The sequence below is a fragment of the Taudactylus pleione genome, unplaced genomic scaffold, assembly GCF_031769625.1.
Source record: "Taudactylus pleione unplaced genomic scaffold, aTauple2 ptg002447l, whole genome shotgun sequence".
Classification (NCBI taxonomy): Eukaryota; Metazoa; Chordata; class Amphibia; order Anura; family Myobatrachidae; genus Taudactylus; species Taudactylus pleione.
Window position 1 is genome coordinate 361064 of NW_028286831.1, and position 26756 is coordinate 387819.

Sequence of the window (26756 nt, forward strand, 5' to 3'; positions counted from 1 at the left end):
GTTACTCACCACCCAGCTGTACCGTTTCTCACCACCCAGCTGTACTGTTACTCACCACCCAGCTGTACTGTTACTCACCACCCAGCTGTACTGTTATTCACCAGCCAGCTGTACCGTTACTCACCACCCAGATGTACTGTTACCACCCAGCTTTTCCGTTACTCACCACCCAGCTGTACCGTTATTCACCACCCAGCTGTACTGTTACTCACCTCCCAGCTGTACTGCTACTCACCACCCAGCTGTACCGTTACTCACCACCCAGCTGTACTGTTACTCACCACCCAGCTGTACCGTTATTCACCAGCCAGCTGTACCGTTACTCACCACCCAGATGTACTGTTACCACCCAGCTTTTCCGTTACTCACCACCCAGCTGTACCGTTATTCACCACCCAGCTGTACCGTTACTCACCACCCAGCTGTACCATAACCACCCTGCTATACTGTTACTCACCACCCAGCTGTACTGCTATTTACCACCCAGCTGTAGTGTTGCTCACCACCCAGCTGTACTGTTGCTCACCACCCAGCTGTACTGTTACTCACCACAAACTGTACCTTTACTCACCACCCAGCTATACTGTTACTCACCACCTAGCTGTACAGTTACTCACCACAAACTGTACCTTTACTCACCACCCAGCTATACTTTACTCACCACCCAGCTTTACTGCTATTCACCACCCAGCTGTACTGTTACTCAACACAAAGCTTTACAGTTAATCAACACCCAGCTGTACTGTTACTCACCAGTCATCTGTTCTATTATTCACCACCCAGCTGTACTGTTACTCACCACCCAGCTGTACCGTTACTCACCAGCAAGCTGTACCGTTACTCACTACCTAGTTGTACCGTACTGTTACTCACCACCGAGCTATACCATACTGTTACTCACCACCCAGCTGCACCATTACTCACCAAGCAGTTGTACTGGTACTCACCACCCAGCTCTACCGTTACTCACCACCAAGCTGTACCGTTACTCACCACCCAGCTGTACTGTTACTCAACACAAAGCTTTACAGTTAATCACCACCCAGCTGTACTGTTACTCACCAGTCATCTGTTCTGTTATTCACCACCTAGCTGTACTGTTACTCACCACCCAGCTGTACCGTTATTCACCACCCAGCTGTACCGTTACTCACCAACCAGCTGTACCGTAGCCACCCAGCTATACTGTTACTCACCACCCAGCTGTACTGCTATTCACCACCAAGCTGTAGTGTTGCTCACCACCCAGCTGTACTGTTGCTTACCACCCAGCTTTACTGTTACTAACCACAAACTGTACCTTTACTCACCACGCAGCTATACTGTTACTCACCACCTAGCTGTACCGTTACTCACCACAAACTGTACTGTTACTCACCACCTAGCTATACTGTTTCTCACCACACTGCGGTACTGCTATTCACCACCCAGCTGTTCTGTTACTCACCTCCCAGCTGTACTTTTATTCACCACAAACTGTACCTTTACTCACCACCCAGCTATACTGTTACTCACCACCTAGCTGTACAGTTACTCACCACAAACTGTACCTTTACTCACCACCCAGCTATACTGTTACTCACCACCCAGCTATACTGCTATTCACCACCCAGCTGTAGTGTAAGTCAACACAAAGCTTAACTGTTAATCACCACCCAGCTGTACTGTTACTCACCAGTAATCTGTTCTGTTACTCACCACCCAGCTGTACTGTTATTCACCATCAGCTGTACTGTTACTCACCACCCAGCTGTACCGTTACTCACTTCCTAGCTGTACCGTACTGTAACTCACCACCCAGCTATACCGTACTGTTACTCACCACCCATCTGCACTATTACTCACCAACCAGATTTACCGGTATTCACCACCCTGCTCAACCGTTACTCACCACCAAGCTGTACCGTTACTCACCACCCAGCTGTACCGTTACTCACCAACCAGCTGTTCTGTTCTTCACCACCAAGCTGTACTGTTACTCACCTCCCAGCTGTACTGCAACTCATCACCCAGCTGTACCAATACTCACCACCCAGCTGTACTGTTACTCACCACCCAGCTGTACTGTTTTTCACCTCACATCTGTACCGTTACACACTGCCCAGCTGTACCATTACTCACCACCCAGCTGTACTTCACCACCCAGCTGTACCGTTACTCACCACCCAGCTGTACCATTACACACCACCCAGTTGTACCTCACCACCGAGCTGTACCATTACTCACCACCCAGCTGTACTGTTACCACCCATCTGTACCGTTACTCACCAGCCAGCTGTACTGTTACTCACCACCTGGCTGTTCTGTTATTCACCACCCAGCTGTACTGTTACTCACCACCCAGCTGTACTGTTACTCACCACCCAGCTGTATTTCACCACCCAGCTGTACCATTACTCACCACTCAGCTGTACTGTTATTCACCACCCAGCTGTACTGTTATTCACCACCCAGCTGTACTGCTATTCACCACCCAGCTGTACTCTTGCTCACCACTCATTGGTTCTGTTATTCACAACCCAGCTGTACTGCTACTCACCACCCAGCTGTACCGATACTCACCACCCAGCTCTACCGTTACTCACCACCCAGCTGTACTATTACTCACCTCCCAGCTGTACCGTTACTCACCTCCCAGCTGTACTGTTACCACCCAGCTTTTCCGTTACTCACCACCCAGCTGTACCGTTATTCATCACCCAGCTGTACCGTTACTCACCACCCAGCTGTACTGTAACCACCCAGCTATACTGTAACTCACCACCCAGCTGTACCGTTACTCACCACCCAGCTGTACCATTACTCACCACCCAGCTGTTCTGTTCTTCACCACCTAGCTGTACTGTTACTCACCACCCAGCTGTACTGCTACTCACCTCCCAGCTGTACCGTTATTCACCACCCAGCTGTAACTTTACTCACCACCCAGCTGTACTGTTACTCACCACCCAAGTGTACTGTTACTCACCAAAAACTGTACCTTTACTCACCACCCAGCTATACTGTTACTCACCACCTAGCTGTACCGTTACTCACCACCTAGCTATACTGTTACTCACCACCCAGCTGTACTGCTATTCACCACCCAGCTGTTCTGTTACACACCACCCAGCTGTACTGTTACTCACCACAAACTGTATCTTTACTCACCACCCAGCTATACTGTTACTCACCACCTAGCTGTACAGTTACTCACCACAAACTGTACCTTTACTCACCACCCATCTATACTGATACTCACCACCCAGCTATACTGCTATTCACCACCCAGCTGTACTGTTACTCAACACCAAGCTTTACTGTTAATCACCACCCAGCTGTACTGTTACTCAACAGTCATCTGTTCTGTTATTCACCACCCAGCTGTACTGTTATTCACCACCAGCTGTTCTGTTACTCACCATCCAGCTGTACCGTTACTCACCACCCAGCTGTACCGTTACTAACTACCCAGCTGTACCGTACTGTTACTCACCACCCAGCTATACCGTACTGTTACTCACCACCCAGCTGCACCATTACTCACCAACCAGTTGTACCGGTACTCACCACCCAGCTCTACCATTACTCACCACCAAACTGTACCGTTACTCACCACCCAGCTCTACAATTACTCACCACCAAGCTGTACCGTTACTCACCACCCAGCTGTAACGTTACTCACCACCCAGCTGTTCTGTTCTTCATCACCCAGCTGTACTGTTCTTCACCACCCAGCTGTACTGTTACTCACCACCCAGCTGTACTGCTACTCACGACCCAGCTGTAATGTTATTCACCACCCAGCTGTACCCTTACTCACCACCCAGCTGTACCATTACTCACCACCCAGCTGTACTGTTACTCACCACCCAGCTGTACTGTTATTCACCACCCTGCTGTACCGTTACTCACCACCCAGCTGTACTTACCACCCAGCTGTACCGTTACTCACCACCCAGCTGTACCGTTACTCACCACCCAGCTGTACCATTACTCACCACCCAGTTGTACCTCACCACCGAGCTGTACCATTACTCACCACCCAGCTGTACTGTTACCACCCATCTGTACCGTTACTCACCAGCCAGCTGTACTGTTACTCACCACCCAGCTGTTCTGTTATTCACCACCCAGCTGTACTGTTACTCACCACCCAGCTGTACTGTTACTCACCACCCAAGTGTACTGTTACTCACCACAAACTGTACCTTTACTCACCACCCAGCTATACTGTTACTCACCACCTAGCTGTACCGTTACTCACCACCTAGCTATACTGTTACTCACCACCCAGCTGTACTGCTATTCACCACCCAGCTGTTCTGTTACACACCACCCAGCTGTACTGTTACTCACCACAAACTGTACCTTTACTCACCACCCAGCTATACTGTTACTCACCACCTAGCTGTACTGTTACTCATCACCCAGCTGTACTGTTACTCACCAGTCATCTGTTCTGTTATTCACAGCCCAGCTGTACCGTACTGTTACTCACCACCCAGCTATACCGTACTGTTACTCACCACCCAGCTGTACCATTACTCACCAACAGTTGTACCCTTACTCACCACCCAGCTCTACCGTTACTCACCACCAAGCTGTACCATTACTCACCACCCAGTTGTACCGTTACTCACCACCCAGCTGTTCTGTTCTTCACCACCCAGCTGTACTGTTACTCACCACCCAGCTGTACCATTACTCACCACCCAGCTGTTCTTTTCTTCACCACCCAGCTGTACTGTTTACTCACCACCCAGCTGTACTGCTACTAATCTCCCAGCTGTACTGTTATTCACCACCCAGCTGTACCGTTACTCACCACCCAGCTGTACTGTTACTCACCACCCAGCTGTACTGTTACTCACCACCCAGCTGTACTGTTATTCACCAGCCAGCTGTACCGTTACTCACCACCCAGATGTACTGTTACCACCCAGCTTTTCCGTTACTCACCACCCAGCTGTACTGTTATTCACCACCCAGCTGTACTGTTACTCACCTCCCAGCTGTACTGCTACTCATCACCCAGCTGTACTGTTACTCACCACCAGCTGTACTGTTACTCACCACCCAGCTGTACCGTTACTCACCACCCAGCTGTTCTGTTCTTCACCACCCAGCTGTACTGTTACTCACCACCCAGCAGTACCATTACTCACAACCCAGCTGTTCTTTTCTTCACCACCCAGCTGTACTGTTTACTCACCACCCAGCTGTACTGCTACTAACCTCCCAGCTGTACTGTTATTCACCACCCAGCTGTACTGTTACTCACCACCCAGCTGTACCGTTATTCACCAGCCAGCTGTACCGTTACTCACCACCCAGATGTACTGTTACCACCCAGCTTTTCCGTTACTCACCACCCAGCTGTACCGTTATTCACCACCCAGCTGTACCGTTACTCACCACCCAGCTGTACCATAACCACCCTGCTATACTGTTACTCACCACCCAGCTGTACTGCTATTTACCACCCAGCTGTAGTGTTGCTCACCACCCAGCTGTACTGTTGCTCACCACCCAGCTGTACTGTTACTCACCACAAACTGTACCTTTACTCTCCACCCAGCTATACTGTTACTCACCACCTAGCTGTACCGTTACTCACCACAAACTGTACCGTTACTCACCACATAGCTATACTGTTACTCACCACCCTGCGGTACTGCTATTCACCACCCAGCTGTTCTGTTACTTACCACCCAGCTGTACTGTTACTCACCACAAACTGTACCTTTACTCACCACCCAGCTATACTGTTACTCACCACCTAGCTGTACAGTTACTCACCACAAACTGTACCTTTACTCACCACCCAGCTATACTTTACTCACCACCCAGCTTTACTGCTATTCACCACCCAGCTGTACTGTTACTCAACACAAAGCTTTACAGTTAATCAACACCCAGCTGTACTGTTACTCACCAGTCATCTGTTCAATTATTCACCACCCAGCTGTACTGTTACTCACCACCCAGCTGTACCGTTACTCACTAGCTAGCTGTACCGTACTGTTACTCACCACCGAGCTATACCATACTGTTACTCACCACCCAGCTGCACCATTACTCACCAACCAGTTGTACTGGTACTCACCACCCAGCTCTACCATTAATCACCACCAAGCTGTACCGTTACTCACCACCCAGCTGTACTGTTACTCAACACAAAGCTTTACAGTTAATCACCACCCAGCTGTACTGTTACTCACCAGTCATCTGTTCTGTTATTCACCACCTAGCTGTACCGTTATTCAGCACCCAGCTGTACCGTTACTCACCAACCAGATGTACCGCAGCCACCCAGCTATACTGTTACTCACCACCCAGCTGTACTGCTATTCACCACCTAGCTGTAGTGTTGCTCACCACCCAGCTGTACTGTTGCTTACCACCCAGCTGTACTGTTACTCACCACAAACTGTACCTTTACTCACCACGCAGCTATACTGTTACTCACCACCTAGCTGTACCGTTACTCACCACAAACTGTACTGTTACTCACCACCTAGCTATACTGTTTCTCACCACCCTGCGGTACTGCTATTCACCACCCAGCTGTTCTGTTACTCACCTCCCAGCTGTACTTTTACTCACCACAAACTGTACCTTTACTCACCACCCAGCTATACTGTTACTCACCACCTAGCTGTACAGTTACTCACCACAAACTGTACCTTTACTCACCACCCAGCTATACTGTTACTCACCACCCAGCTATACTGCTATTCACCACCCAGCTGTACTGTAACTCAACACAAAGCTTAACTGTTAATCACCACCCAGCTGTACTGTTACTCACCAGTAATCTGTTCTGTTACTCACCACACAGCTGTACTGTTATTCACCATCAGCTGTACTGTTACTCACCACCCAGCTGTACCGTTACTCACTTCCTAGCTGTACCGTACTGTAACTCACCACCCAGCTATACCGTACTGTTACTCACCACCCATCTGCACTATTACTCACCAACCAGTTTTACCGGTATTCACCACCCTGCTCAACCGTTACTCACCACCAAGCTGTACCGTTACTCACCACCCAGCTGTACCGGTACTCACCAACCAGCTGTTCTGTTCTTCACCACCCAGCTGTACTGTTACTCACCTCCCAGCTGTACTGCAACTCATCACCCAGCTGTACCAATACTCACCACCCAGCTGTACTGTTTTTCACCTCACATCTGTACCGTTACACACTGCCCAGCTGTACCATTACTCACCACCCAGCTGTACTTCACCACCCAGCTGTACCGTTACTCACCACCCAGCTGTACCATTACACACCACCCAGTTGTACCTCACCACCGAGCTGTACCATTAATCACCACCCAGCTGTACTGTTACCACCCATCTGTACCGTTACTCACCAGCCAGCTGTACTGTTACTCACCACCCGGCTGTTCTGTTATTCACCACCCAGCTGTACTGTTACTCACCACCCAGCTGTACTGTTACTCACCACCCAGCTGTATTTCACCACCCAGCTGTACCATTACTCACCACTCAGCTGTACTGTTATTCACCACCCAGCTGTACTGCTATTCACCACCCAGCTGTACTGATACTCACCACCCAGCTCTACCGTTACTCACCACCCAGCTGTACTATTACTCACCTCCCAGCTGTACCGTTACTCACCACCCAGCTGTACCGTTATTCACCACCCAGCTGTACCGTTACTCACCACCCAGCTGTGCTGTTACCACCCAGCTTTTCCGTTACTCACCACCCAGCTGTACCGTTATTCACCACCCAGCTGTACCGTTACTCACCACCCAGCTGTACTGTAACCACTCAGCTATACTGTAACTCACCACCCAGCTGTACCGTTACTCACCACCCAGCTGTACCATTACTCACCACCCAGCTGTTCTGTTCTTCACCACCTAGCTGTACTGTTACTCACCACCCAGCTGTACTGCTACTCACCTCCCAGCTGTACCGTTATTCACCACCCAGCTGTAACTTTACTCACCACCCAGCTGTACTGTTACTCACCACCCAAGTGTACTGTTACTCACCAAAAACTGTACCTTTACTCAACACCCAGCTATACTGTTACTCACCACCTAGCTGTACCGTTACTCACCACCTAGCTATACTGTTACTCACCACCCAGCTGTACTGCTATTCACCACCCAGCTGTTCTGTTACACACCACCCAGCTGTACTGTTACTCACCACAAACTGTACCTTTACTCACCACCCAGCTATACTGTTACTCACCACCTAGCTGTACAGTTACTCACCACAAACTGTACCTTTACTCACCACCCATCTATACTGATACTCACCACCCAGCTATACTGCTAATCACCACCCACCTGTACTGTTACTCAACACCAAGCTTTACTGTTAATCACCACCCAGCTGTACTGTTACTCAACAGTCATCTGTTCTGTTATTCACCACCCAGCTGTACTGTTATTCACCACCAGCTGTTCTGTTACTCACCACCCAGCTGTACCGTTACTCACCACCCAGCTGTACCGTTACTAACTACCCAGCTGTACCGTACTGTTACTCACCACCCAGCTATACCGTACTGTTACTCACCACCCAGCTGCACCATTACTCACCAACCAGTTGTACCGGTACTCACCACCCAGCTCTACCATTACTCACCACCAAGCTGATCCGTTACTCACCACCCAGCTCTACAATTACTCACCACCAAGCTGTACCGTTACTCACTACCCAGCTGTAACGTTACTCACCACCCAGCTGTTCTGTTCTTCACCACCCAGCTGTACTGTTCTTCACCACCCAGCTGTACTGTTACTCACCACCAAGCTGTACTGCTACTCACGACCCAGCTGTACTGTTATTCACCACCAAGCTGTACCCTTACTCACCACCCAGCTGTACCATTACTCACCACCCAGCTGGACTGTTACTCACCACCCAGCTGTACTGTTACTCACCACCCAGCTGCACTGTTATTCACCACCCTGCTGTACCGTTACACACCACCCAGCTGTACCATTACTCACCACCCAGCTGTACTTACCACCCAGCTGTACCATTACTCACCACCCAGCTGTACCGTTACTCACCACCCAGCTGTACCATTACTCACCACCCAGTTGTACCTCACCACCGAGCTGTACCATTACTCACCACCCAGCTGTACTGTTACCACCCATCTGTACCGTTACTCACCAGCCAGCTGTACTGTTACTCACCACCCAGCTGTACTGTTACTCACCACCCAAGTGTACTGTTACTCACCACAAACTGTACCATTACTCACCACCCAGCTATACTGTTACTCACCACCTAGCTGTACCGTTACTCACCACCTAGCTATACTGTTACTCACCACCCAGCTGTACTGCTATTCACCACCCAGCTGTTCTGTTACACACCACCCAGCTGTACTGTTACTCACCACAAACTGTACCTTTACTCACCACCCAGCTATACTGTTACTCACCACCTAGCTGTACTGGTACTCATCACCCAGCTGTACTGTTACTCACCAGTCATCTGTTCTGTTATTCACAGCCCAGCTGTACCGTACTGTTACTCACCACCCAGCTATACCGTACTGTTACTCACCACCCAGCTGTAAAATTACTCACCAACAGTTGTACCCTTACTCACCACCCAGCTCTACCGTTACTCACCACCAAGCTGTACCATTACTCACCACCCAGTTGTACCGTTACTCACCACCCAGCTGTTCTGTTCTTCACCACCCAGCTGTACTGTTACTCACCCCCCAGCTGTACCATTACTCACCACCCAGCTGTTCTTTTCTTCACCACCCAGCTGTACTGTTTACTCACCACCCAGCTGTACTGCTACTAACCTCCCAGCTGTACTGTTATTCACCACCCAGCTGTACCGTTACTCACCACCCAGCTGTACTGTTACTCACCACCCAGCTGTACTGTTACTCACCACCCAGCTGTACTGTTATTCACCAGCCAGCTGTACCGTTACTCACCACCCAGATGTACTGTTACCACCCAGCTTTTCCGTTACTCACCACCCAGCTGTACCATTATTCACCACCCAGCTGTACCGTTACTCACCACCCAGCTGTACCATAACCACCCTGCTATACTGTTACTCACCACCCAGCTGTACTGCTATTCACCACCCAGCTGTAGTGTTGCTCACCACACAGCTGTACTGTTGCTCACCACCCAGCTGTACTGTTACTCACCACAAACTGTACCTTTACTCACCACCCAGCTATACTGTTACTCACCACCTAGCTGTACCATTACTCACCACAAACTGTACCGTTACTCACCACCTAGCTATACTGTTACTCACCACCCTGCGGTACTGCTATTCACCACCCAGTTGTTCTGTTACTCACCACCCAGCTGTACTGTTACTCTCCACCTAGCTGTACAGTTACTCACCACAAACTGTACCTTTACTCACAACCCAGCTATACTTTACTCACCACCCAGCTATACTGCTATTCACCACCCAGCTGTACTGTTACTCAACACAAAGCTTTACAGTTAATCAACACCCAGCTGTACTGTTACTCACCAGTAATCTGTTCTATTATTCACCACCCAGCTGTACTGTTACTCACCACCCAGCTGTACCGTTACTCACCAGCCAGCTGTACCGTTACTCACTACCTAGCTGTACCGTACTGTTACTCACCACCGAGCTATACCATACTGTTACTCACCACCCAGCTGCACCATTACTCACCAACCAGTTGTACTGGTACTCACCACCCAGCTCTACGATTACTCACCACCAAGCTGTACCATTGCTCACCACCCAGCTGTACTGTTACTCAACACAAAGCTTTACAGTTAATCACCACCCAACTGTACTGTTACTCACCAGTCATCTGTTCTGTTATTCACCACCCAGCTGTACTGTTACTCACCACCCAGCTGTACCGTTATTCACCACCCAGCTGTACCGTTACTCACCAACCAGCTGTACCATAGCCACCCAGCTATTCTGTTACTCACCACCCAGCTGTACTGCTATTCACCACCCAGCTGTAGTGTTGCTCACCACCTAGCTGTACTGTTACTCACCACCCAGCTGTACCGTTATTCACCACCCAGCTGTACCGTTACTCACCAACCAGCTGTACCGTAGCCACCCAGCTATACTGTTACTCACCACCCAGCTGTACTGCTATTCACCACCCAGCTGTAGTGTTGCTCACCACCCAGCTGTACTGTTGCTCACCACCCAGCTGTACTGTTACTCACCACAAACTGTACCTTTACTCACCACACAGCTATACTGTTACTCACCACCTAGCTGTACCGTTACTCACCACAAACTGTACCGTTACTCACCACCTAGCTATACTGTTTCTCACCACCCTGCGGTACTGCTATTCACCTCCCAGCTGTTCTGTTACTCACCTCCCAGCTGTACTTTTACTCACCACAAACTGTACCTTTACTCACCACCCAGCTATACTGTTACTCACCACCTAGCTGAACAGTTACTCACCACAAACTGTACCTTTACTCACCACCCAGCTATACTGTTACTCACCACCCAGCTATACTGCTATTCACCACCCAGCTGTACTGTTACTCAACACAAAGCTTTACTGTTAATCACCACCCAGCTGTACTGTTACTCACCAGTAATCTGTTCTGTTACTCACCACCCAGCTGTACTGTTATTCACCATCAGCTGTACTGTTACTCACCACCCAGCTGTACCGTTACTCACTTCCTAGCTGTACCGTACTGTAACTCACCACCCAGCTGTACTATTACTCACCTCCCAGCTGTACCGTTACTCACCACCCAGCTGTACCGTTATTCACCACCCAACTGTACCGTTACTCACCACCCAGCTGTGCTGTTACCACCCAGCTTTTCCGTTACTCACCACCCAGCTGTACCGTTATTCACCACCCAGCTGTACCGTTACTCACCACCCAGCTGTACTGTAACCACCCAGCTATACTGTAACTCACCACCCAGCTGTACCGTTACTCACCACCCAGCTGTACCATTACTCACCACCCAGCTGTTCTTTTCTTCACCACCTAGCTGTACTGTTACTCACCACCCAGCTGTACTGCTACTCACCTCCCAGCTGTACCGTTATTCACCACCCAGCTGTAACTTTACTCACCACCCAGCTGTACTGTTACTCACCACCCAAGTGTACTGTTACTCACCAAAAACTGTACCTTTACTCACCACCCAGCTATACTGTTACTCACCACCTAGCTGTACCGTTACTCACCACCTAGCTATACTGTTACTCACCACCCAGCTGTACTGCTATTCACCACCCAGCTGTTCTGTTACACACCACCCAGCTGTACTGTTACTCACCACAAACTGTACCTTTACTCACCACCCAGCTATACTATTACTCACCACCTAGCTGTACAGTTACTCACCACAAACTGTACCTTTACTCACCACCCATCTATACTGATACTCACCACCCAGCTTTACTGTTAATCACCATCCAGCTGTACTGTTACTCAACAGTCATCTGATCTGTTATTCACCACCCAGCTGTACTGTTATTCACCACCAGCTGTTCTGTTACTCACCACCCAGCTGTACCGTTACTCACCACCCAGCTGTACCGTTACTAACTACCCAGCTATACCGTACTGTTACTCACCACCCAGCTGCACCATTACTCACCAACCAGTTGTACCGGTACTCACCACCCAGCTCTACCATTACTCACCACCAAGCTGAACCGTTACTCACCACCCAGCTCTACAATTACTCACCACCAAGCTGTACCGTTACTCACCACCCAGCTGTAACGTTACTCACCACCCAGCTGTTCTGTTCTTCACCACCCAGCTGTACTGTTCTTCACCACCCAGCTGTACTGTTACTCACCACCAAGCTGTACTGCTACTCACGACCCAGCTGTACTGTTATTCACCACCAAGCTGTACCCTTACTCACCACCCAGCTGTACCATTACTCACCACCCAGCTGTACTGTTACTCACCACCCAGCTGTACTGTTACTCACCACCCAGCTGTACTGTTATTCACCACCCTGCTGTACCGTTACACACCACCCAGCTGTACCAATACTCACCACCCAGCTGTACTTACCACCCAGCTGTACCGTTACTCACCACCCAGCTGTACCGTTACTCACCACCCAGCTGTACCATTACTCACCACCCAGTTGTACCTCACCACCGAGCTGTACCATTACTCACCACCCAGCTGTACTGTTACCACCCATCTGTACCGTTACTCACCAGCCAGCTGTACTGTTACTGACCACCCAGCTGTTCTGTTATTCACCACCCAGCTGTACTGTTACTCACCACCCAGCTGTACTGTTACTTACCACCCAAGTGTACTGTTACTCACCACAAACTGTACCTTTACTCACCACCCAGCTATACTGTTACTCACCACCTAGCTGTACCGTTACTCACCACCTAGCTATACTGTTATTCACCACCCAGCTGTACTGCTATTCACCACCCAGCTGTTCTGTTACACACCACCCAGCTGTACTGTTACTCACCACAAACTGTACCTTTACTCACCACCCAGCTATACTGTTACTCACCACCTAGCTGTACTGTTACTCATCACCCAGCTGTACTGTTACTCACCAGTCATCTGTTCTGTTATTCACAGCCCAGCTGTACCGTACTGTTACTCACCACCCAGCTATACCGTACTGTTACTCACCACCCAGCTGTACCATTACTCACCAACAGTTGTACCCTTACTCACCACCCAGCTCTACCGTTACTCACCACCAAGCTGTACCATTACTCACCACCCAGTTGTACCGTTACTCACCACCCAGCTGTTCTGTTCTTCACCACCCAGCTGTACTGTTACTCACCCCCCAGCTGTACCATTACTCACCACCCAGCTGTTCTTTTCTTCACCAACCAGCTGTACTGTTTACTCACCACCCAGCTGTACTGCTACTAACCTCCCAGCTGTACTGTTATTCACCACCCAGCTGTACCGTTACTCACCACCCAGCTGTACTGTTACTCACCACCCAGCTGTACTGTTACTCACCACCCAGCTGTACTGTTATTCACCAGCCAGCTGTACCGTTACTCACCACCCAGATGTACTGTTACCACCCAGCTTTTCCGTTACTCACCACCCAGCTGTACCGTTATTCACCACCCAGCTGTACCGTTACTCACCACCCAGCTGTACCATAACCACCCTGCTATACTGTTACTCACCACCCAGCTGTACTGCTATTCACCACCCAGCTGTAGTGTTGCTCACCACCCAGCTGTACTATTGCTCACCACCCAGCTGTACTGTTACTCACCACAAACTGTACCTTTACTCACCACCCAGCTATACTGTTACTCACCACCTAGCTGTACCGTTACTCACCACAAACTGTACCGTTACTCACCACCTAGCTATACTGTTACTCACCACCCTGCGGTACTGCTATTCACCACCCAGCTGTTCTGTTACTCACCTCCCAGCTGTACTTTTACTCACCACAAACTGTACCTTTACTCACCACCCAGCTATACTGTTACTCACCAGTCATCTGTTCTGTTATTCACCAACTAGCTGTACCGTTATTCAGCATCCAGCTATACCGTTACTCACCAACCAGATGTACCGCAGCCACCCAGCTATACTGTTACTCACCACCCAGCTGTACTGCTATTCACCACCTAGCTGTAGTGTTGCTCACCACCCAGCTGTACTGTTGCTTACCACCCAGCTGTACTGTTACTCACCACAAACTGTACCTTTACTCACCACGCAGCTATACTGTTACTCACCACCTAGCTGTACCGTTACTCACCACAAACTGTACTGTTACTCACCACCTAGCTATACTGTTTCTCACCACCCTGCGGTACTGCTATTCACCACCCAGCTGTTCTGTTACTCACCTCCCAGCTGTACTTTTACTCACCACAAACTGTACCTTTACTCACCACCCAGCTATACTGTTACTCACCACCTAGCTGTACAGTTACTCACCACAAACTGTACCTTTACTCACCGCCCAGCTATACTGTTACTCACCACCCAGCTATACTGCTATTCACCACCCAGCTGTACTGTAACTCAACACAAAGCTTAACTGTTAATCACCACCCAGCTGTACTGTTACTCACCAGTAATCTGTTCTGTTACTCACCACCCAGCTGTACTGTTACTCACCACCCAGCTGTACCGTTACTCACTTCCTAGCTGTACCGTACTGTAACTCACCACCCAGCTATACCGTACTGTTACTCACCACCCATCTGCACTATTACTCACCAACCAGTTTTACCGGTATTCACCACCCTGCTCAACCGTTACTCACCACCAAGCTGAACCGTTACTCACCACCCAGCTCTACAATTACTCACCACCAAGCTGTACCGTTACTCACCACCCAGCTGTAACGTTACTCACCACCCAGCTGTTCTGTTCTTCACCACCCAGCTGTACTGTTCTTCACCACCCAGCTGTACTGTTACTCACCACCAAGCTGTACTGCTACTCACGACCCAGCTGTACTGTTATTCACCACCAAGCTGTACCCTTACTCACCACCCAGCTGTACCATTACTCACCACCCAGCTGTACTGTTACTCACCACCCAGCTGTACTGTTACTCACCACCCAGCTGTACTGTTATTCACCACCCTGCTGTACCGTTACACACCACCCAGCTGTACCAATACTCACCACCCAGCTGTACTTACCACCCAGCTGTACCGTTACTCACCACCCAGCTGTACCGTTACTCACCACCCAGCTGTACCATTACTCACCACCCAGTTGTACCTCACCACCGAGCTGTACCATTACTCACCACCCAGCTGTACTGTTACCACCCATCTGTACCGTTACTCACCAGCCAGCTGTACTGTTACTGACCACCCAGCTGTTCTGTTATTCACCACCCAGCTGTACTGTTACTCACCACCCAGCTGTACTGTTACTTACCACCCAAGTGTACTGTTACTCACCACAAACTGTACCTTTACTCACCACCCAGCTATACTGTTACTCACCACCTAGCTGTACCGTTACTCACCACCTAGCTATACTGTTATTCACCACCCAGCTGTACTGCTATTCACCACCCAGCTGTTCTGTTACACACCACCCAGCTGTACTGTTACTCACCACAAACTGTACCTTTACTCACCACCCAGCTATACTGTTACTCACCACCTAGCTGTACTGTTACTCATCACCCAGCTGTACTGTTACTCACCAGTCATCTGTTCTGTTATTCACAGCCCAGCTGTACCGTACTGTTACTCACCACCCAGCTATACCGTACTGTTACTCACCACCCAGCTGTACCATTACTCACCAACAGTTGTACCCTTACTCACCACCCAGCTCTACCGTTACTCACCACCAAGCTGTACCATTACTCACCACCCAGTTGTACCGTTACTCACCACCCAGCTGTTCTGTTCTTCACCACCCAGCTGTACTGTTACTCACCCCCCAGCTGTACCATTACTCACCACCCAGCTGTTCTTTTCTTCACCAACCAGCTGTACTGTTTACTCACCACCCAGCTGTACTGCTACTAACCTCCCAGCTGTACTGTTATTCACCACCCAGCTGTACCGTTACTCACCACCCAGCTGTACTGTTACTCACCACCCAGCTGTACTGTTACTCACCACCCAGCTGTACTGTTATTCACCAGCCAGCTGTACCGTTACTCACCACCCAGATGTACTGTTACCACCCAGCTTTTCCGTTACTCACCACCCAGCTGTACCGTTATTCACCACCCAGCTGTACCGTTACTCACCACCCAGCTGTACCATAACCACCCTGCTATACTGTTACTCACCACCCAGCTGTACTGCTATTCACCACCCAGCTGTAGTGTTGCTCACCACCCAGCTGTACTATTGCTCACCACCCAGCTGTACTGTTACTCACCACAAACTGTACCTTTACTCACCACCCAGCTATACTGTTACTCACCACCTAGCTGTACCGTTACTCACCACAAACTGTACCGTTACTCACCACCTAGCTATACTGTTACTCACCACCCTGCGGTACTGCTATTCACCACCCAGCTGTTCTGTTACTCACCTCCCAGCTGTACTTTTACTCACCACAAACTGTACCTTTACTCACCACCCAGCTATACTGTTACTCACCAGTCATCTGTTCTGTTATTCACCAACTAGCTGTACCGTTATTCAGCATCCAGCTATACCGTTACTCACCAACCAGATGTACCGCAGCCACCCAGCTATACTGTTACTCACCACCCAGCTGTACTGCTATTCACCACCTAGCTGTAGTGTTGCTCACCACCCAGCTGTACTGTTGCTTACCACCCAGCTGTACTGTTACTCACCACAAACTGTACCTTTACTCACCACGCAGCTATACTGTTACTCACCACCTAGCTGTACCGTTACTCACCACAAACTGTACTGTTACTCACCACCTAGCTATACTGTTTCTCACCACCCTGCGGTACTGCTATTCACCACCCAGCTGTTCTGTTACTCACCTCCCAGCTGTACTTTTACTCACCACAAACTGTACCTTTACTCACCACCCAGCTATACTGTTACTCACCACCTAGCTGTACAGTTACTCACCACAAACTGTACCTTTACTCACCGCCCAGCTATACTGTTACTCACCACCCAGCTATACTGCTATTCACCACCCAGCTGTACTGTAACTCAACACAAAGCTTAACTGTTAATCACCACCCAGCTGTACTGTTACTCACCAGTAATCTGTTCTGTTACTCACCACCCAGCTGTACTGTTACTCACCACCCAGCTGTACCGTTACTCACTTCCTAGCTGTACCGTACTGTAACTCACCACCCAGCTATACCGTACTGTTACTCACCACCCATCTGCACTATTACTCACCAACCAGTTTTACCGGTATTCACCACCCTGCTCAACCGTTACTCACCACCAAGCTGAACCGTTACTCACCACCCAGCTCTACAATTACTCACCACCAAGCTGTACCGTTACTCACCACCCAGCTGTAACGTTACTCACCACCCAGCTGTTCTGTTCTTCACCACCCAGCTGTACTGTTCTTCACCACCCAGCTGTACTGTTACTCACCACCAAGCTGTACTGCTACTCACGACCCAGCTGTACTGTTATTCACCACCAAGCTGTACCCTTACTCACCACCCAGCTGTACCATTACTCACCACCCAGCTGTACTGTTACTCACCACCCAGCTGTACTGTTACTCACCACCCAGCTGTACTGTTATTCACCACCCTGCTGTACCGTTACACACCACCCAGCTGTACCAATACTCACCACCCAGCTGTACTTACCACCCAGCTGTACCGTTACTCACCACCCAGCTGTACCGTTACTCACCACCCAGCTGTACCATTACTCACCACCCAGTTGTACCTCACCACCGAGCTGTACCATTACTCACCACCCAGCTGTACTGTTACCACCCATCTGTACCGTTACTCACCAGCCAGCTGTACTGTTACTGACCACCCAGCTGTTCTGTTATTCACCACCCAGCTGTACTGTTACTCACCACCCAGCTGTACTGTTACTTACCACCCAAGTGTACTGTTACTCACCACAAACTGTACCTTTATTCACCACCCAGCTATACTGTTACTCACCACCTAGCTGTACCGTTACTCACCACCTAGCTATACTGTTATTCACCACCCAGCTGTACTGCTATTCACCACCCAGCTGTTCTGTTACACACCACCCAGCTGTACTGTTACTCACCACAAACTGTACCTTTACTCACCACCCAGCTATACTGTTACTCACCACCTAGCTGTACTGTTACTCATCACCCAGCTGTACTGTTACTCACCAGTCATCTGTTCTGTTATTCACAGCCCAGCTGTACCGTACTGTTACTCACCACCCAGCTATACCGTACTGTTACTCACCACCCAGCTGTACCATTACTCACCAACAGTTGTACCCTTACTCACCGCCCAGCTCTACCGTTACTCACCACCAAGCTGTACCAGTACTCACCACCCAGTTGTACCGTTACTCACCACCCAGCTGTTCTGTTCTTCACCACCCAGCTGTACTGTTACTCACCCCCCAGCTGTACCATTACTCACCACCCAGCTGTTCTTTTCTTCACCAACCAGCTGTACTGTTTACTCACCACCCAGCTGTACTGCTACTAACCTCCCAGCTGTACTGTTATTCACCACCCAGCTGTACCGTTACTCACCACCCAGCTGTACTGTTACTCACCACCCAGCTGTACTGTTACTCACCACCCAGCTGTACTGTTATTCACCAGCCAGCTGTACCGTTACTCACCACCCAGATGTACTGTTACCACCCAGCTTTTCCGTTACTCACCACCCAGCTGTACCGTTATTCACCACCCAGCTGTACCGTTACTCACCACCCAGCTGTACCATAACCACCCTGCTATACTGTTACTCACCACCCAGCTGTACTGCTATTCACCACCCAGCTGTAGTGTTGCTCACCACCCAGCTGTACTATTGCTCACCACCCAGCTGTACTGTTACTCACCACAAACTGTACCTTTACTCACCACCCAGCTATACTGTTACTCACCACCTAGCTGTACCGTTACTCACCACAAACTGTACCGTTACTCACCACCTAGCTATACTGTTACTCACCACCCTGCGGTACTGCTATTCACCACCCAGCTGTTCTGTTACTCACCTCCCAGCTGTACTTTTACTCACCACAAACTGTACCTTTACTCACCACCCAGCTATACTGTTACTCACCAGTCATCTGTTCTGTTATTCACCAACTAGCTGTACCGTTATTCAGCATCCAGCTGTACCGTTACTCACCAACCAGATGTACCGCAGCCACCCAGCTATACTGTTACTCACCACCCAGCTGTACTGCTATTCACCACCTAGCTGTAGTGTTGCTCACCACCCAGCTGTACTGTTGCTTACCACCCAGCTGTACTGTTACTCACCACAAACTGTACCTTTACTCACCACGCAGCTATACTGTTACTCACCACCTAGCTGTACCGTTACTCACCACAAACTGTACTGTTACTCACCACCTAGCTATACTGTTTCTCACCACCCTGCGGTACTGCTATTCACCACCCAGCTGTTCTGTTACTCACCTCCCAGCTGTACTTTTACTCACCACAAACTGTACCTTTACTCACCACCCAGCTATACTGTTACTCACCACCTAGCTGTACAGTTACTCACCACAAACTCTACCTTTACTCACCGCCCAGCTATACTGTTACTCACCACCCAGCTATACTGCTATTCACCACCCAGCTGTACTGTAACTCAACACAAAGCTTAACTGTTAATCACCACCCAGCTGTACTGTTACTCACCAGTAATCTGTTCTGTTACTCACCACCCAGCTGTACTGTTACTCACCACCCAGCTGTACCGTTACTCACTTCCTAGCTGTACCGTACTGTAACTCACCACCCAGCTATACCGTACTGTTACTCACCACCCATCTGCACTATTACTCACCAACCAGTTTTACCGGTATTCACCACCCTGCTCAACCGTTACTCACCACCAAGCTGTACCGTTACTCACCACCCAGCTGTACCGTTACTCACCAACCAGCTGTTCTGTTCTTCACCACCCAGCTGTACTGTTACTCACCTCCCAGCTGTACTGCAACTCATCACCCAGCTGTACCAATACTCACCACCCAGCTGTACTGTTTTTCACCTCACATCTGTACCGTTACACACTGCCCAGCTGTACCATTACTCACCACCCAGCTGTACTTCACCACCCAGCTGTACCGTTACTCACCACCCAGCTGTACCATTACACACCACCCAGTTGTACCTCACCACCGAGCTGTACCATTACTCACCACCCAGCTGTACTGTTACCACCCATCTGTACCGTTACTCACCAGCCAGCTGTACTGTTACTCACCACCCGGCTGTTCTGTTATTCAACACCCAGCTGTACTGTTACTCACCACCCAGCTGTACTGTTACTCACCACCCAGCTGTATTTCACCACCCAGCTGTACTATTTCTCACCACTCAGCTGTACTGTTATTCACCACCCAGCTGTACTGCTATTCACCACCCAGCTGTACCGATACTCACCACCCAGCTCTACCGTTACTCACCACCCAGCTGTACTATTACTCACCTCCCAGCTGTACCGTTACTCACCACCCAGCTGTACCGTTATTCACCACCCAGCTGTACCGTTACTCACCACCCAGCTGTGCTGTTACCACCCAGCTTTTCCGTTACTCACCACCCAGCTGTACCGTTATTCACCACCCAGCTGTACCGTTACTCACCACCCAGCTGTACTGTAACCACCCAGCTATACTGTAACTCACCACCCAGCTGTACCGTTACTCACCACCCAGCTGTACCATTACTCACCACCCAGCTTTTCTGTTCTTCACCACCTAGCTGTACTGTTACTCACCACCCAGCTGTACTGCTACTCACCTCCCAGCTGTACCGTTATTCACCACCCAGCTGTAACTTTACTCACCACCCAGCTGTACTGTTACTCACCACCCAAGTGTACTGTTACTCACCAAAAACTGTACCTTTACTCAACACCCAGCTATACTGTTACTCACCACCTAGCTGTACCGTTACTCACCACCTAGCTATACTGTTACTCACCACCCAGCTGTACTGCTATTCACCACCCAGCTGTTCTGTTACACACCACCCAGCTGTACTGTTACTCACCACAAACTGTACCTTTACTCACCACCCAGCTATACTGTTACTCACCACCTAGCTGTACAGTTACTCACCACAAACTGTACCTTTACTCACCACCCATCTATACTGATACTCACCACCCAGCTATACTGCTATTCACCACCCAGCTGTACTGTTACTCAACACCAAGCTTTACTGTTAATCACCACCCAGCTGTACTGTTACTCAACAGTCATCTGTTCTGTTATTCACCACCCAGCTGTACTGTTATTCACCACCAGCTGTTCTGTTACTCACCAACCAGCTGTACCGTTACTCACCACCCAGCTGTACCGTTACTAACTACCCAGCTGTACCGTACTGTTACTCACCACCCAGCTATACCGTACTGTTACTCACCACCCAGCTGCACCATTACTCACCAACCAGTTGTACCGGTACTCACCACCCAGCTCTACCATTACTCACCACCAAGCTGAACCGTTACTCACCACCCAGCTCTACAATTACTCACCACCAAGCTGTACCGTTACTCACCACCCAGCTGTAACGTTACTCACCACCCAGCTGTTCTGTTCTTCACCACCCAGCTGTACTGTTCTTCACCACCCAGCTGTACTGTTACTCACCACCAAGCTGTACTGCTACTCACGACCCAGCTGTACTGTTATTCACCACCAAGCTGTACCCTTACTCACCACCCAGCTGTACCATTACTCACCACCCAGCTGTACTGTTACTCACCACCCAGCTGTACTGTTACTCACCACCCAGCTGCACTGTTATTCACCACCCTGCTGTACCGTTACACACCACCCAGCTGTACCATTACTCACCACCCAGCTGTACTTACCACCCAGCTGTACCGTTACTCACCACCCAGCTGTACCGTTACTCACCACCCAGCTGTACCATTACTCACCACCCAGTTGTACCTCACCACCGAGCTGTACCATTACTCACCACCCAGCTGTACTGTTACCACCCATCTGTACCGTTATTCACCAGCCAGCTGTACTGTTACTCACCACCCAGCTGTTCTGTTATTCACCACCCAGCTGTACTGTTACTCACCACCCAGCTGTACTGCTACTCACCACCCAAGTGTACTGTTACTCACCACAAACTGTACCTTTACTCACCACCCAGCTATACTGTTACTCACCACCTAGCTGTACCGTTACTCACCACCTAGCTATACTGTTACTCACCACCCAGCTGTACTGCTATTCACCACCCAGCTGCTCTGTTACACACCACCCAGCTGTACTGTTACTCACCACAAACTGTACCTTTACTCACCACCCAGCTATACTGTTACTCACCACCTAGCTGTACTGTTACTCATCACCCAGCTGTACTGTTACTCACCAGTCATCTGTTCTGTTATTCACAGCCCAGCTGTACCGTACTGTTACTCACCACCCAGCTATACCGTACTGTTACTCACCACCCAGCTGTACCATTACTCACCAACAGTTGTACCCTTACTCACCACCCAGCTCTACCGTTACTCACCACCAAGCTGTACCATTACTCACCACCCAGTTGTACCGTTACTCACCACCCAGGTGTTCTGTTCTTCACCACCCAGCTGTACTGTTACTCACCCCCCAGCTGTACCATTACTCACCACCCAGCTGTTCTTTTCTTCACCACCCAGCTGTACTGTTTACTCACCACCCAGCTGTACTGCTACTAAACTCCCAGCTGTACTGTTATTCACCACCCAGCTGTACCGTTACTCACCACCCAGCTGTACTGTTACTCACCACCCAGCTGTACTGTTACTCACCACCCAGCTGTACTGTTATTCACCAGCCAGCTGTACCGTTACTCACCACCCAGATGTACTGTTACCACCCAGCTTTTCCGTTACTCACCACCCAGCTGTACCGTTATTCACCACCCAGCTGTACCGTTACTCACCACCCAGCTGTACCATAACCACCCTGCTATACTGTTACTCACCACCCAGCTGTACTGCTATTCACCACCCAGCTGTAGTGTTGCTCACCACCCAGCTGTACTGTTGCTCACCACCCAGCTGTACTGTTACTCACCACAAACTGTACCTTTACTCACCACCCAGCTATACTGTTACTCACCACCTAGCTGTACCGTTACTCACCACAAACTGTACCGTTACTCACCACCTAGCTATACTGTTACTCACCACCCTGCGGTACTGCTATTCACCACCCAGCTGTTCTGTTACTCACCACCCAGCTGTACTGTTACTCACCACAAACTGTACCTTTACTCACCACCCAGCTATACTGTTGCTCTCCACCTAGCTGTACAGTTACTCACCACAAACTGTACGTTTACTCACAACCCAGCTATACTTTACTCACCACCCAGCTATACTGCTATTCACCACCCAGCTGTACTGTTACTCAACACAAAGCTTTACAGTTAATCAACACCCAGCTGTACTGTTACTCACCAGTAATCTGTTCTATTATTCACCACCCAGCTGTACTGTTACTCACCACCCAGCTGTACCGTTACTCACCAGCCAGCTGTACCGTTACTCACTACCTAGCTGTACCGTACTGTTACTCACCACCGAGCTATACCATACTGTTACTCACCACCCAGCTGCACCATTACTCACCAACCAGTTGTACTGGTACTCACCACCCAGCTCTACCGTTACTCACCACCAAGCTGTACCGTTGCTCACCACCCAGCTGTACTGTTACTCAACACAAAGCTTTACAGTTAATCACCACCCAGCTGTACTGTTACTCACCAGTCATCTGTTCTGTTATTCACCACCCAGCTGTACTGTTACTCACCACCCAGCTGTACCGTTATTCACCACCCAGCTGTACCGTTACTCACCAACCAGCTGTACCATAGCCACCCAGCTATTCTGTTACTCACCACCCAGCTGTACTGCTATTCACCACCCAGCTGTAGTGTTGCTCACCACCTAGCTGTACTGTTACTCACCACCCAGCTGTACCGTTATTCACCACCCAGCTGTACCGTTACTCACCAACCAGCTGTACCGTAGCCACCCAGCTATACTGTTACTCACCACCCAGCTGTACTGCTATTCACCACCCAGCTGTAGTGTTGCTCACCACCCAGCTGTACTGTTGCTCACCACCCAGCTGTACTGTTACTCACCACAAACTGTACCTTTACTCACCACACAGCTATACTGTTACTCACCACCTAGCTGTACCGTTACTCACCACAAACTGTACCGTTACTCACCACCTAGCTATACTGTTTCTCACCACCCTGCGGTACTGCTATTCACCTCCCAGCTGTTCTGTTACTCACCTCCCAGCTGTACTTTTACTCACCACAAACTGTACCTTTACTCACCACCCAGCTATACTGTTACTCACCACCTAGCTGTACAGTTACTCACCACAAACTGTACCTTTACTCACCACCCAGCTATACTGTTACTCACCACCCAGCTATACTGCTATTCACCACCCAGCTGTACTGTTACTCAACACAAAGCTTTACTGTTAATCACCACCCAGCTGTACTGTTACTCACCAGTAATCTGTTATGTTACTCACCACCCAGCTGTACTGTTATTCACCATCAGCTGTACTGTTACTCACCACCCAGCTGTACCGTTACTCACTTCCTAGCTGTACCGTACTGTAACTCACCACCCAGCTGTACTATTACTCACCTCCCAGCTGTACCGTTACTCACCACCCAGCTGTACCGTTATTCACCACCCAACTGTACCGTTACTCACCACCCAGCTGTGCTGTTACCACCCAGCTTTTCCGTTACTCACCACCCAGCTGTACCGTTATTCACCACCCAGCTGTACCGTTACTCACCACCCAGCTGTACTGTAACCACCCAGCTATACTGTAACTCACCACCCAGCTGTACCGTTACTCACCACCCAGCTGTACCATTACTCACCACCCAGCTGTTCTGTTCTTCACCACCTAGCTGTACTGTTACTCACCACCCAGCTGTACTGCTACTCACCTCCCAGCTGTACCGTTATTCACCACCCAGCTGTAACTTTACTCACCACCCAGCTGTACTGTTACTCACCACCCAAGTGTACTGTTACTCACCAAAAACTGTACCTTTACTCACCACCCAGCTATACTGTTACTCACCACCTAGCTGTACCGGTACTCACCACCTAGCTATACTGTTACTCACCACCCAGCTGTACTGCTATTCACCACCCAGCTGTTCTGTTACACACCACCCAGCTGTACTGTTACTCACCACAAACTGTACCTTTACTCACCACCCAGCTATACTGTTACTCACCACCTAGCTGTACAGTTACTCACCACAAACTGTACCTTTACTCACCACCCATCTATACTGATACTCACCACCCAGCTATACTGCTATTCACCACCCAGCTGTACTGTTACTCAACACCAAGCTTTACTGTTAATCACCACCCAGCTGTACTGTTACTCAACAGTCATCTGTTCTGTTATTCACCACCCAGCTGTACTGTTATTCACCACCAGCTGTTCTGTTACTCACCACCCAGCTGTACCGTTACTCACCACCCAGCTGTACCGTTACTAACTACCCAGCTGTACCGTACTGTTACTCACCACCCAGCTATACCGTACTGTTACTCACCACCCAGCTGCACCATTACTCACCAACCAGTTGTACCGGTACTCACCACCCAGCTCTACCATTACTCACCACCAAGCTGAACCGTTACTCACCACCCAGCTCTACAATTACTCACCACCAAGCTGTACCGTTACTCACCACCCAGCTGTAACGTTACTCACCACCCAGCTGTTCTGTTCTTCACCACCCAGCTGTACTGTTCTTCACCACCCAGCTGTACTGTTACTCACCACCAAGCTGTACTGCTACTCACGACCCAGCTGTACTGTTATTCACCACCAAGCTGTACCCTTACTCACCACCCAGCTGTACCATTACTCACCACCCAGCTGTACTGTTACTCACCACCCAGCTGTACTGTTACTCACCACCCAGCTGTACTGTTATTCACCACCCTGCTGTACCGTTACACACCACCCAGCTGTACCATTACTCACCACCCAGCTGTACTTACCACCCAGCTGTACCGTTACTCACCACCCAGCTGTACCGTTACTCACCACCCAGCTGTACCA

At 49.8% G+C, this 26756-nt stretch overlaps 1 protein-coding gene across 3 annotated transcripts in view; it reads right to left on the reverse strand.

Annotated features, from left to right (window-relative positions):
- LOC148431304 (cornifelin homolog B-like) overlaps window positions 1-26756 on the reverse strand; it is a 121589-nt gene that overhangs the window by 68275 nt on the left and 26558 nt on the right. The window lies entirely within an intron of this gene.